General features: G+C 50.7%; 2 long non-coding RNA genes across 3 annotated transcripts; one reads left to right on the top strand and one right to left on the bottom strand.

Annotated features, from left to right (window-relative positions):
* Positions 1-1,239: 1,239 nt before the first annotated feature.
* LOC127472599 (uncharacterized) lies at positions 1,240-7,666 on the bottom strand. Of its 2 annotated transcripts, XR_007905076.1 has the most exons (5): positions 7,562-7,666; positions 5,546-5,631; positions 4,727-4,776; positions 3,828-3,875; positions 1,240-1,323 (listed from the first exon to the last, which is right to left on the bottom strand). It is a non-coding gene; the product is annotated as an uncharacterized LOC127472599 (long non-coding RNA). The 2 variants fall into 2 exon arrangements; XR_007905075.1 differs by lacking the exons at positions 1,240-1,323; positions 3,828-3,875 and having other exon boundaries at positions 4,336-4,776.
* Positions 7,667-7,959: 293 nt separating this feature from the next.
* LOC127472598 (uncharacterized) lies at positions 7,960-9,327 on the top strand. The gene is made up of 3 exons (XR_007905074.1): positions 7,960-8,078; positions 8,549-8,672; positions 9,222-9,327. It is a non-coding gene; the product is annotated as an uncharacterized LOC127472598 (long non-coding RNA).
* The last annotated feature ends 3,337 nt before the right edge of the window (positions 9,328-12,664 follow it).

Raw genomic sequence — 12,664 nt, 5'->3', positions numbered from 1 at the left:
ATGTCCCTGCCCACAGCAGGGGGGTTAGAACAGGATAATCTTCAAGGTCCCTTCCTGCCCAAACCCTTCAATGATTCCATGATGACTGAGGAGGGAAAGTGTGTGCAGCTGTTGCTCACCTGTGTCCTGGGAGACCTGAGGTTTCAGAAGGAGTCCAGAAGTGCCTGAGGTTCAATTTTAAAAGGCATTTCATTTCTGAAAGGCAGGTGGGTTCTGTGCTGAACTCCCCGGGAGATCTCAGTAACCAGCCTTAAGTGCCTTTGGAGCCTTGCTGGGTGCCCACCTATCCCAGAATCCCAGAATGTGCTGAGTTGGAAGGGTCCCACAAGGACCATCCAGTCCAACCCTCAGCCCTGCACAGGCCCATCCCCAGGAGTCACCCCCTGTGCCCCAGAGGATCATCCAAACCCTCCTGGAGCTCTGGCAGCCTTGGGGCCGTGCCCACTGCCCTGGGGAGCCTGGGCAGTGCCCAACCACCCTCTGAGATCCAACCTGACCCTGGATGGAGATGGAGATGGAGGTGGAGATGGAGATGGAGATGGGGATGAAGGCAAGGAGGGGGACAGGGATGGGGAAGGGAATGGGGTTGGGGTTGGGGATGGATGGGGACGGGAATGGGGTTGGGGATGGGGATATGGATGGAGATGGGGATGGAGATGGAAATGGAGATGGAAATGGGGAGGGAGATAGGGTTGGGAATAGAAATGGAGAAGGAGCTGAAGGTGGGGATAAGATTGGGGATGGAGATGGGTATGGATGAGCAAGGGGATGAGGATGGATGGGACTGGAGCTGCAAACTGGGCTGGAGATGGGACACAAAGATGTGACTGCAGGAGCTGGGGGAACACAGCTCAGTTCCCAGCTCTGCTGCACTTCCCATGTGGCCCCAGCAAACCCCTGTGCTGCACATCCCTGGCCCTGATGTCTGGGCACTGCCCTCCCCTGCAGTGCTGTCGTACATCGGATGAGCTGTTTAAAGCCTGTAGCAAACAAGCCTTACAGAGATATTTGCTATTATTCTTGATTGTGTGGACTCCAGGGCGACCGATTATCATATTTCCCTGTGATCAAAATGTTAGTGATTATCATAAAGGATGCTTTAGGCTTTGAGGCAGATACAGACTCTTTCAACAGCATTTATTTCTGAAGAACCTTCATCTTTACTCTCTCTCGTGACAGCTGGGTTTTGAGTCATGAGCTGGTTGCAATTACTTTGCCTCTGTAATTCCATCTTTCCCACACTCTTCCTGGCTTCCGAGCCGCTGGAGGATGGTCACCTGTGTGGAGCTGTGCATGAAAATTGGATCCCAGCTGCAGGCAAGGCTAGGAGGAAGTGAACGTGGAATATTTCAATTTAAAGTGTGTTTATTGTGCATTCTATCACTGATTTGATGTAAAAAAAATTTGCATGCAAATGACAGCAGATTTGCATCTCCCCTTTCATTGACTGCAGATGTTGAAAAAAAATACATTTCAGGGTTGGGGCTTTTTTTTTTTTTTTTAAGCTTTCAAAACATCTTAGAGGAGATTTTGGTGGCTGCTCTATTAACGCATCCATGGAAATGTGCTGACCTGTCCTGAAAAGAGCAGGCTGATGCCAGGGCATGTGCACAGAGGTGTTTGCTGCGGGCTTGGCCTTCCTAAGGTTTCCAACAGCATTTTGGAAAGATGCGTCCCTTGGACATGGAACTAGGTCTCTTATAAAAAGGGATTTTTGCATGGAAACGCGTGGAAGGATTTTTCTGAGTAGTGTGAGAATTCTGGTTGGGTTTTATAACTGTTATAACAGGTTAGAGAAAATTCTAAGCAGGGATTTAAGGAGCCAGGAGGCAACCAGAGAGCTTTGGAGGCATCTTTTTTCATGGACAGGAGCAGGCACCGGGATCAAGGCAGCCTTGGAATGGAAACTGTGCCTTTTCCCCTTGAACTGGGCAGGTGGCTGAGCACAGCTTTGGCAGGGCAGGGGATGGGATGGGATGGGATGAGAAGGATGGGATGGGATGAGAAGGATGGGATGGCATGGGATGAGAAGGATGGCATGGCATGGGAAGGGATGGATGGCATAGGACCCGCCCACAGGGACACCAGCTCTGCAGGGCTCCCCTGCCCACTTCGTGTCTGTAGTCACCTCTGTAGACCAGTGACTGTGGTCCCTGGGTTTCATGCAGAGCTGGCACAAACACCTTTCCCTCGTTTTCTGGGCAGCCCTCATCTGAGGAAAACTCTCTTACCAGAGGGCTGGTGCATATTTGCACACATGCTGCACACACAAAACCCCTGGTGCGGAATGTGCTGCTTCGCCTGTGCTGTCAGAGCTCCTGGAGCAAATCTGCAGCCCCAGCAGGTGAACAGGGCATGGTGTGGGGCCTGAAAACCATCCAAGCAGGAGCTGGTTTCCTCTCCTGATCTCCTGAGTGAGGAGTTGAAAATTCAGCCTCTCGCTCGACTTGATTTATCCCAGTCATCTGTGCTCCAAGTGCTGCACGGGCACCGAGGACTCGCTTTTTCCCTCGTCAAGGTTTTTGTTTTGTTTTGTTTTTTGGTTTTTGGGGTTTTTTTGACCAGGAAAGTCAGAAAAATGACCGAAGGAAAAAGAAACAAACAACCCAAGCAGCGAACACAACCAGCAATAAGGCAGCTAATGAACCAGGCTCTGCCGAGGTTGCTGCGACTCGACGACAAATTGGCAAAAAAGTCGCTCTTCTAAAGCTGCCAGATTTCAGTAAGATGATATCTGCCGGGAGATTTTTTAACATTAGCTCTGCATCTGCCTTCAGCTAAGAGATATAAATAGATTTATACCTCTGTCCCTGTGTATAGGGGTTTTTTCTATAGGTGTGAGCGCACGCTAAGTGCCTGCACGTGCACGTGTCTATAAAATATGTTGGGGCTGGGTAGAGCCATCCATCCATCAAGTTATTGGCCTATCTTGTGCTCAGTCGGGAAAGGGTTTAAAAGGAATTGCCTAAATACATAATACATGCTGGCTTTTTTTTCCTTTTTAAGAGATGAGTCAAGTCAAATGCTATGATATAAATTTTTAATACCCCCATGACCTGATTTTTTTTCCCCCTCTTGTGCGAGGAAGTTAACAATATGAAATGTCTTTCTGTTGTCTCTAATCACGGGCTGATTTGATAAGCTGTAATTATTATTCATGTTTGAGATCTGCAGCTAGGGAGATGCAGGAGGTGCGGGGACCATTGGGATGTTTAGGTTTATTATTATTTATTACTGCTATGAATAAAAGAATAATGATTTCAGAGATTCTGCCAAGCAGTTCGGGCTGCAAATTTAACTCTTTTAAAAACTGTTGCAGTCCATTTGAATCTATGAAAGTCTCTTTAATCGCATTTTTTTTGGTTCCTTACTCCACTGGAGGGATTGGAAAGCTGGAAAAAAATGGAAGGAGTGATTTTTGTAGGCCCCATAAAAACTGACTGTGCTTGATGTCTGACCTTGGGCATCCCCTGGCCATCCTGCTCACCTCAGCTCAACTGCTTTTGAAATTCTAGCTCATAAATACAGATCAAGCCTTGGACACTGGTTTGGACAAAAGATAAGTTCTCCTGCACATCCTCCACATGCAAGACATGATTTATCTGGGCTGAAGGAAGGAAAAAGCAGTGTCTGCAGAGTCCTTTGCTGCTTTCACATCCAAAACCAGTGTGGCACCGGCCATGGAATAAAACAAATGTGTTTGTGGGCTACTGATTCATCTTTCCAGTGATGTAAAGGCTTTGGGCCTCTGACATCTGGGGGTGTGTGGGTGAAAATATATTGCTTATTTGTTCCTATTACACTCCCGGAGTTGGAGCCAGAATTACCTTCAGTCATAACTCTGTCTTCTTCTGTCTCTGTAAGTATAGTCTGTCCTTGAAAGAGAAATGAATGCATTTAAGTAACATTCCTCCCAAAAAAAAAAAAAAAGAAAAAACCAACCCCAAAAAAACAAGTGGGTGTAGATTCCAGGAAAAGATGCTTCCACAAAACTCAGCGTTGTAGGAGGCTCAGGCGTGTGATGGCCAGAAACACCAGAAGGAAGAGCTCTGCAGCCAGAGGCCATGGCTTAAAAAATACATGCTCAGGAGCCTGCAATGTGGCTCAGGGAAGGAAGAAAGCCAGCGTGGTGCTGGCGGGAGCAGCCTGGAGCAGCTGCCCATGGCTCGCAGCGGGAATCAGCTCCTGAGCACATGCCTTGGCAGGGACTGGTGTCTCTGCAGACACGCTGGTACCCACGTCCCACCCCAGGGTCTGGTGGTTGGTGGAAATTGTGAAGATGGCAATAAGGAGCTGGGAGGGGCAGGGAGGCTTTCAGGAGTGGTGTTGCCAGAGGGAGGGGGGTGGGGAAGAAAAGCTGTGGCGTTCCTGTGCCGTTATCCCTGTTCTCAGCTTCCTGCAGTCGGATCTTCTCCGTAATGTACTCGGAGGCAAGGAATTTATCTGAGAACATAAAATACACAGATCTCTTCCAAACAACCCTTAGAGTCCCCTTATGCTGCAGCTTTACATCTCTCTGCCTTCAACTGTTTTGCACATTAAAGGAGAACTTGAATTTAAGGTTGTCCACACCAACACGACCTCCAACAAATGACATGGCCTGGATCCCTCTTTTCCAGTGAAGATGATGCCAGATTTCATATCTGCCGGCTCCCGAGTCCTCACATGTTTTGCCATCCACCTTTTTGTGCCACAGTCTTGATATCTTTCCCTTCCTTTCTCTTACCAGGGCAGAAGTTTGAAGACACGAGCCACGACATATGCCATGGTCTCTTCCTAGAGATGAACAAAGTATATTGTTATGCTCCAAATGTGATACTTTTTTTCCCCTGTTAAATGTTTTCTATCTGCATGGACCAACCATCTGTTTCCCTTTCTCTCTTCCATCATTCAATTCTTTGCACATTATTCAAATTAATTATCAATTAGGAACCAGAACGACTGGATAATCAAATTAGAGAATGGTAAGATGGTCAAAGTAACACAGCACCTTATTAACAGCCTCCAGATATTTAATAAGACAATAAACTCCTGATCTTTTGTTCTAAAGATGAACCTCCAGCCCGGTAAATGAAAACAGAGCGACATGTATCTCTTCTTGGTCATTTATTTATGAACGTAGGAAACAACACTGAGTAACCCCCTTCCCATTCCAGATTCCAGATCACAATCTTCTCCTCTCAGATGTCAAACTAACCCAGATAATAAACCAGCTCGAGTCTCAAGACATTCCCCAGAGAGATAAGAAAGTTCTCTGTTATATTTTTGTGCTGAAGGGATTCTGGTTTATAAGGCATGAAATTAGCTGTCCTTTAGCTGGGTGGCCGTGCCGAGGGGAGGGCTCTGTTTTTGGGGCTGGGGGCAGAGCAGCAGTGCTGGCTGTGCCCTTGGGCAGCCGTCGGCCGTGCAGTTGGAGCGTCCTCCCACCCCCCTGCGCCGAGCCGCGCTCGGAGAGCCGATGGATGATTTATGAGGCTTGGCAGCGGGGTTGGCACACGGGGCGTGGATGAGGATGGAGGAGAGCTGACTGTGCCCTGTGTGATACCTGAGAGACTCTGGCTCTGGCCATCTGTACAGTCTGGTGTGCCTAAACCTTTCCCGCAGAAACCCCTCCGGCTGCTCGGCCTCCTCCTGCAGGTACAAGCACATCACAGTGATACAAAGGTGCTCATCCTCAACTGTGAAAGCAGAGATTACCCAAAATTCAGGCCTGGAAAGGACTGGGAGAGATCATGTTGTCTGGCCAGGAGTGCTGGGGGGTGAAGCCCACCCGCCCCACTCCTGGTGACCAGGCTGCCACCTCTAATGACTTGGTAGCTTCCATTTTCAGCTGCCATTTCACTTGAGGGTGGATTTGCGGCTGTGCCAAGAGCACAGATGCCCCATCAGCCCCCTTTGCCCTGGAGGAGCCTCCTTAAGGGGCTGCAGGGTTGCTCAGTTGGGCCCCGGGGGTCGCAGCAGCCAAGAGCTGTGCCATTAACACAGACGGTCATCGGTCATTGCCGTTCCACGCAATTCCCGACCACAACTCCTCTCCCTCAGTATTATCCCTCCTCCAAAGCCTCTTCCCTCACCCCCAGCCCCCAGCCCAGCCCCCTCAGAGCCTCACCGCCTGCGAGGCCTCCTCCTCCTCATGCTCTCCTAACGCAATTACACAAAATTAAGCGGCACATTCACATGTCAGACTAAACCCACTGTCCAAGCTGCTCGCTCCGCTCCGCGCCGTGCCAGGCGTCCCTCCAGGAGAAGGATGCAAATCACGGCACCGAAAACATATTACGAGTGGCACGCAAGATCTGTGCCCACTTTGCCCATTGTGTCAAGAAAACAGAAATGCTTGTCAAAATACCAGCTCGAGTAGGAGCTCGCGGCTTCTGGAGGAATAAAAGAACCACGTTGGCAAGTGCAGGACTAGACAGGCAGATGTCCTCCTCTCCACCCACTAGGATTTTATTGGCAATTGAGTTAACAACCTCTTTGCATATGAAAGTAGAGGAGAGGCGCTGCTGCGGCCTTGCTGGCAGGAGACTTGGCTGCAAAACCAGTGAGACATTTGACAAGGAAGCAATATGTTACCAACATCCCTCCATCCCTGTTAGCGGGGCCAAATTGCCACGGCACTTGCAGCCATGTGGAGGCATTAGATGCAAAGTGTTAGACGCCCTGCCATTCTTCCTCGGCATTTTCTCCTTTCTCTTCTCCCTTTTTTTTAGAGCAGCCTGGTCCTGACACTTCTCTTCAAGTGGCTCCGGAGCCAACCCTGCCCTGTGCTGCTGTATAGCCTCAGAAAATAGGCTGCCAGGTGCTGAACACCCACATTTTGCAGCAATGGCTCATGGTAATATATGGCTCTGGGATTTTTTTTTCTTTGGTTTCTGTTTGGTATGGTTTTTCTTTTCCCTTTTTCCCTTTTTTTCCCTTTTTTTCCCTTTTTCCCTTTTTTTCCCTTTTTCCCTTTTTCCCTTCCCTTCCCTTCCCTTCCCTTCCCTTCCCTTCCCTTCCCTTCCCTTCCCTTCCCTTCCCTTCCCTTCCCTTCCCTTCCCTTCCCTTCCCTTCCCTTCCCTTCCCTTCCCTTCCCTTCCCTTCCCTTCCCTTCCCTTCCCTTCCCTTCCCTTTTCCTAGAATCAATTGCGTTTTCCACTTTTCCTTGAAGAGGTCACATTTCCAAGCTGATGGATGGGGGGTATATACAGACTGGCAAAGTCTCCTCCCCACATTGAATCCTCACAACAGGATTTGTACCCCACTGCAGTCGTCCTCACACTCTTTGGATTTGCAGGCTCCCAGTCTATCCACAGTGGAAAAGCAGACTTCCCTGTGTTTTGTGGATCTCTGGATAAGTGCTGTGTATCCAAACACACCAGTGGACCCCCAGGAGAAAGGTGCTGCAGGGAACAGTCCCAGGGCAGTTTTGGGGGATGCTCCGCAGCTGCAGTCGGCAGCAGGAACAGATACTGAGCCAGAAATTCCTGGGTCTGGATTCTACCCAGGGACAAGAAACTAAGGTTGTCCTTTGAGTTGCGGTAAGGGGAAGGAAAGGATGCTTTCACAAGGATCTCACCTCCTGCCAGTGCCAGAGTTCCCAAACACTTCTGCCACTCCTGCTCCAAGTACCTGGCTGATGTTCCCATGGGAGCCTTTCCTTGTTGCCCACCTGGATGCTTTCTCCAGTGTTAACTGGAGAATGTTTCCCCCTTCCTGCGCAGCACGAGAAAGCGACTGCTGGATTTTATAACTGGAGATGGTGCTCCTTCAGTTGCCCAGTGCAACACACGTCCAGAGTCATTTTCCAGGGTGAAAAGTGCCACCACAATTCCACGTCCTCTCTTCGCATTTCCCCGTTCCGTGCAGCGCTCAACAGAGCACAGCTGTACTTGCCGTTGTGTTGTCATGGACATTTCCAGTCTGGGAGGCAGGAGCACAGGACCAGACATGCCCAGCACGATTCTCCTGTTTGCTGCCATAACAACTGCGGTCTCTGCCCGAAACACTCCGTGACCCCTCAGCAAGGGGACGCCGAGTTGCTCAGCTGTGGGTTACTGCACTCTCAAAACAAGGCTGGAAAGGGCCCATCAGAGGTGGTGGTGCTGCTGCTCTGCAGGTTGTTCCTGCCTCAGGCTGGAGAGGAGACAACCTTCCACAGATGGGTGTAAAGCCCTGGGGCCAGATTTGAGCTGCAGTGGCTTTCCCTGGTCTTGGCAAGGGTGTAGCTGGGTCCCACAGCTGTGAGCTTGCTTGGGGTGTGTTTAAGGAGAGCAAGGTATGAGGAGAGGGCACTGCATGGGTGAGGCTTAGCAGGTCATCTGAGATAACAGAAGCTACCTGGGTGAAATTTGTAGCAGAGCCTGATGAGGGAGAACATTTTCTCCCTGTGTTTTGCCCTGTAGATGAGACCCTTAGAGAGGACTGTGAGATTCTCTGCTTCCCCTCAGTAGCCTTCCCTCAATGAAACATCTGTCAGTGTCTGGACAGGCTTCCTCGTGGTGCAGGTCTGTGGTAAAAGGTGAAGCATGGAGCCACTTCCCAAAAATTCATTGCCTTTCTCTAGGGTGAATCCTGAAGGCTGTGTGGATAACCCTGAACACATGAGCCAACACCAACAGATGCACCACATCTGCAGAGACCCAGAACACTGGCACCCAGAGCTGTGACCTTCCCCCTGGGATATGAAGGTGAGGAAGAGGATCCCTCTTTGCACAGACCCACCTTGCCCATGGAGGGTCTGTGGGAGGACACACTGGTGAGCAGGGACCTTATTAGGTGTTCCTGATGGGATCAGTGGGACTATGATGAGTCTCACCTCACCTGCTGTGGACTTGGCCCACAGCATCCTGTCTCCAAATGTTGATTGTTTAAAAAGGCTTTTGGAATCTAGGCTTTTGGAATGCAGACTTTGGCTCCAAAGTCGCTTTGGTGGTGTTTAAAATGGCATCTTCTCTCCGCCCCAGTGCTTTGGGGAGGTCGTTATCCCACCAGGGGACACTGTGCTTAGACAGTGAACAAATTCGGGGAATACCAAACGGTCACTTGGAGTAAGTCTGGTCTGGGATACGGATCACTCAGCTCTGGTCCCTCCTGTTGTGACCTTAGTTGTCTGCCCTGCTGCCTCTCACAGCACAGAGAACATCACAGAACATGGGAACCACAAGAGTGTTTGGAAGTTTGCCATCAAATTCCCATGGCCAGACAAACCTCAGACAACCTCTTTTTCCCCTTCCCAGCCCTCCATCACAAATCTGCACACCTCCTCATGGCCTGCATTCAACCAGAGCCTCCCTCCAGCTCCTGATGGAAGGTGGCTGCTGTTGGAGCACTTGGCCTCACTGTGTTCGATCACGACATCAGAAAAACACATTAAAAAATGAAAACGTGAGCCCTTGTCTGAAAAAAGAAAGGCTCCTGTCATGGAAAGCTTTGCACTCCATGGACATTTCTGTATTCAATTTTCGGCTTGACAATTTATTCCAAGTATCAAAGGCTCAAGTCTCTCCTGATAATTCCTTCTGGTCAGGGAAGAGGTATCTGCTCCCTCTGATTGTGGGTCTCTTCTCTCATGCAAAGCTTGATTGAGGTGTGCATGTCAAGGTCAGAAACAGGGCTGAGCACATATTGTTCACCTGAAAAAACCCACCAAGCAGCAGAAAAAGAGACAATAATATGCCTTTAAAACAGACAGAGTAATACTCTTTTTGTTGTGAGTGATTCTGATGTAAAGAAGAGTAAACTGCAGCATTCAAATGCCTTAATTGCTCATTAGTCATTAGGTTGATATATTTTTGCTGGAAGGAGATGGAGATACTTGTATGGAAAGTGGCCTATTTGAAAGGGGGAGAAGATTAAAGGGGAGGGAAGAGGAGGGTGAATACAGTGTGATTGGAGCATAAAAAGAGATCATTCCACCCAAAATAAAGCACCCCAATTATCAACAGGCTGGTCGAGAACAGCTTTGCACAAACATCAAAACACTTGGAGGTGACATGGCTGCGAGTTGTTTTTGCTTCTGAGGCTGTAAACCTGAAGATTCACCACCTGCCTTGGGAATTGCTGATGTGTTTCCTAGGCAGAGCCTTTTCTTCCCTGCTTTTGGGCTTTCACCCCTGCAAGCTGTTTGCTCCCCAGCCGTCCCCAGCGACAAGCGTCCCCCCGGGAAAGCACACGCCAGGCTTTCCGTGTCAAATCAGCGGGAAAGCTCTTGGGGAAACGATTTCCTCCGTGACATTTGTAAAGGGAAATTCTGCCCCCGAGGAAGCGGTGGCAGGGTGAGCTCCCACCCGGCCCTGTGTGCAGCGAGCCGTGGAAATGGCTGGACACGGCGGGCAGGCCCCACCCAGCCCTGCCAGAGAGGGGGAAAGGGCATTTCTGAAATGCTGCTCCTCTCTTTTAAACACGCTTTCCTTCTTTTTCTCACACGAAACGATGTCTGTGATGGACTCCAAGCAGAGCGTGGGCTGAACTCCATCCTCTTTCATCTGGATCCTGGAGGCATTCCCACCCCCACTCCCTCCACCTCCACACCCCCTGTCCTTGCCAAGTGCACTGGGAAGATGCTCCTATCTGGAGCACAACAGCACCCACCCTGGAGCAAGCTGGGGTGCTTGAGAGACTGCTGATGAGCTGCCTTCCCTCTCATTCCCACCCAGGATCTGAGGCTCCATCTCCTTTCCCCAGCTGAGTGGAGATTCAAGGAAGAATGGCCCAGATTCCCACTGGTGTCTCCCTGGAGCTGCCCCGAGGGTTCAGGGCAATCCCCAGTATCAATATCAGCTGGGGATGAAGGGATTGAGAGCAGCCCTGGGGAGAAGGGTTTGGGGGTGCTGGTGGGGGAGAGGCTGGACATGCCCCAGCCCAGAAACCCCTTGTGCCCTGGGCTGGTCCCACAGCGTGGGCAGCAGGGCAGGGGGGATCCTGCCCCTCTGCCCTCTCAGCTGAGACTCCTCTGCAGAGCTGCTCCAGCCCTGGGGAACAGCACAGCAAGGACATGGAGCTGCTGCAGAGTCCAGAGAAGGCACCAAGATGCTCCCAGGGCTGGAGCCCCTCTGCTCTGGAGCCAGGCTGGGAGAGCTGGGGGGGTTCCCCTGGAGAAGAGAAGGCTCCAGGGAGAGCTGAGAGCCCCTTCCAGGGCCTAAAGGGGCTCCAGGAGAGCTGGAGAGGGACTGGGGACAAGGGATGGAGGGACAGGACAAGGGGGAATGGCTTCCCAGTGCCAGAGGGCAGGGTTGGATGGGATATTGGGAAGAAATTGTTGGCTGTGAAGGTGGGGAGGTCCTGGCACAGGTTGCCCAGAGAAGCTGTGGCTGCCCCTGGGTTCCTGGAAGTGTCCAAGGCCAGGCTGGATGGGGCTTGGAGCAACCTGGTCTGGTGGAAGGTGTCCCTGCACCAGATGGTCTTTAAGGTCCCTCCCAACCCAAACCAGTTTGTGATTCAGGCTCTGTTGAGACTTTTAGTCCCCAGACTGTCTTAAGGGTGAAGAAAATGCTTGTGACAGTTGGTTTTCCATGTCCTGGATGCTGTTGCTGCTGCTGCTGCTGGGATTCTGCGGATGTGAGAAAGGAGAAAACTCCTTGTCAGATTATGTCATCCCAGCTTTGGGGCAGTGGCCAGCTGGAGAGGCAGGTGAAAGGTTCTCTCCCATCAAACGGGATAAAATATTTTCCAGCATGGATAAAATATTTAATACACGGCTGGGGGACCTCAGCCACGGTGGATTCCATAAATTTTTAATCAAAGGGACATGTTTTGCCATGCGGTGGGGTGGGGAGATGCTGCCCTGCATCCACAGCCGTGGGGATCATCCCGGGAAGCAGAGGGACCCTGGAGCATTGCCGGGATGCAGAGCTGCCGCTCGTCCCAGGGGTCGTATCTCCTGCTGCTTTGATCTCCCTCTGACCTTTGCTGGGAAAGCTGATCCCATCGATTTTATGTGGATTATCATTTTCTGTAGATTGCCCTGAAACCTGCTAATTGTGCACAGGGCTATTTATGGCACCTCCAGGCGGGAGTCAGAGGTTCCTGGTGGTGTGAGGGGTTATCTGCACGCGCAGCCACGGCGCTCACACGGCTCTATTTCCTTTCAAGTGACAGGAGAAGCATTTCAAAGGGGACATTTTCTACCCCGTTTGAAAGGTCTCTGAGATTTTTCACCTCCTTTTGAAAGGAAAGACCTCATTTTCTGCTGATTTTTCCGAATTTTCTTACTGTGTGTTTGTGGAGCAGGCAGGACTGAAGGATAATTTGGGTCAGACCTGCTCCTGGCCAGGGCTCAAGGCCCACGTGTTCTGCCTCTCCCTTCATCACGGGCAGCTGGAGAAAGGTGTCAGGTCTCAAAGAGCAGCTTTAGCAGCTGGCCCATGATACATCCCTGCATTCTGCTGTGTCACTGACTCTCCACCATCCTGCATCTCCACCCCAGCTTTGGGACATCCCTGTCTGCAGCAGGTCCAGATGGTAAAGCAGTGGAGGTCAGTGGAGGCAGCACTGCAGCCTCAGTTAATTCGGTTATATGGTGATGGCCACACCATCTCTGCTGGCTCCCAGCAGTGTGGCTGAAATTTAGGTGCTAAACCAACCAGTTAAAGCTGCATCTTCTACTAAAAAAGGCATTTATACCTCTACACTTGTTCCTTGCTTGTCCTGTGTGGGGTCTGTCTGTCTCCTTTGCCTTTGC

This window comes from Manacus candei, unplaced genomic scaffold (assembly GCF_025592945.1).
Source record: "Manacus candei isolate 608988 ecotype Guabito, Panama unplaced genomic scaffold, ASM2559294v1 h1tg000029l, whole genome shotgun sequence".
NCBI lineage: Eukaryota > Metazoa > Chordata > Aves > Passeriformes > Pipridae > Manacus > Manacus candei.
The sequence above is the reverse complement of the archived record's forward strand: the minus strand, read 5'-3'. Positions and strand labels throughout refer to the sequence as shown.